Source organism: Cornus florida, unplaced genomic scaffold, assembly GCF_030987335.1.
Source record: "Cornus florida cultivar Cherokee Brave unplaced genomic scaffold, ASM3098733v1 CherokeeBrave_3.0.0_Hap2_Chr01, whole genome shotgun sequence".
NCBI classification, from domain to species: Eukaryota; Viridiplantae; Streptophyta; class Magnoliopsida; order Cornales; family Cornaceae; genus Cornus; species Cornus florida.
Window position 1 is genome coordinate 12,520,735 of NW_026775571.1, and position 1,379 is coordinate 12,522,113.

Here is a 1,379-nt window from a genome sequence, read left to right on the forward strand (position 1 = left end):
AGGATTATATGTAGAAGAATATGGATTATAGGCTGGTCTAGAGAATGCAGCATTCACTTGCTCCTGTGGGATCTCAGGTGATTGTCCCAACATAGGGCAAGCGTCAATAAAATGGTTTGGATTAATACAGATGGACCAAACTTCCTTGGGTAAGGCAGTTTATGGATTAGCACTAGGAGCAAAGCCAGCTGATAAAATTTGATCGAACCTACGGTTCAAGGCTTCTTTTTGAGCGGCTAACTCACTAGATTTATCTACCTCATAAAGTTTTTCAACCTTATGCATTCCAAGTGAAGACCTAGACCTAGAAGAAGAAGTGTGTTATACTGAGTTCTCACTTAGGGTCTCAAACAGTTCCCAAGCGGTAGCCGGACTCTTTCGCAGAAAAGCCCCATTGCTGGAAGCATCGACCATATTTCTATAAGAATCAGTAAGACTATCATAGAAGATCTATATTAAGTGCCATTTAGTAATATCATGGTGTGGACACTTTCTCAGAAAATCATTATATCTCTCCCATGCATCATGGAGCTGTTCTCCTGGGATTTGGGAAAATACCATGATTTCTCTTCTCATTTGCGTGGTTTTGCCCACAGTGTAGTACTTCTTTAAGAACTCCTGTTGCAATATGTCCCATGTAGATATGGAATTTGTTGGAAGGGACTGCAACCAAGTTCTTGCTTTTTTCTTAAGAGAAAATTGGAAAAGTCACATTCTGAAGGAATTATTGGTAAGAGTATTCAACTTGGTAGTAGAGCACAATTCTAAAAACACATCCAGATGCTTATAGGGATCCTCTATTACATACCCATCGAAGGTAGGAAACATTTGGATCATAGTAGGCTTGGTCTCAAAATGGGTGGGCATCAACATCCGGAAAAACAAAGCATGAAGGAAAAGTGTATGTGGTAGGAACAAAATGGTCCCTTAATTGTGGTTGTGAAGGGACAGGTGGAACCTGTTCTCCATTCCCATTACCATTATTACCCGATGCATTACGTTGTTCAGCCATATTATCAGAAGAACTTCTTATCGAATTTAGATGTTTTTTAAGCTTTCTTAATTGCCTAAGAGTTCTCTCTATTTCAGGATCATGCACTAAAGGTGTTGTCCGATTATGGCGAGTTAACATACACTGGTTCCACTAATCATAACAGTAGAAAAAATAAAATATTCCAAGTAATAGAAAACAATAAGAACTCACAAAAGGTTAAATAAACCAAAGCTTTTTCTCCCTTAAGCGTCTTTACCCTCACTGCTAACTTGTACCTGAAAAGAAAAATAAGTAAGGTGAGATATCAGAGAGTCCGAAGACTGGTAAACCAAAATAATTAATTAAAAACTAAAATAAAAACTAATCTCCCCAGCATTGGCGCCAA

The 1,379-nt window shown here is 38.3% G+C and overlaps 1 non-coding gene across 1 annotated transcript; it reads left to right on the plus strand.

Moving 5' to 3' along the window:
• The first annotated feature begins 472 nt into the window (after positions 1 to 472).
• Positions 473 to 578, plus strand: LOC132282742 (small nucleolar RNA R71). The gene has a single exon (XR_009471844.1). It is a non-coding gene; the product is annotated as a small nucleolar RNA R71 (small nucleolar RNA).
• Positions 579 to 1,379: the final 801 nt, after the last annotated feature.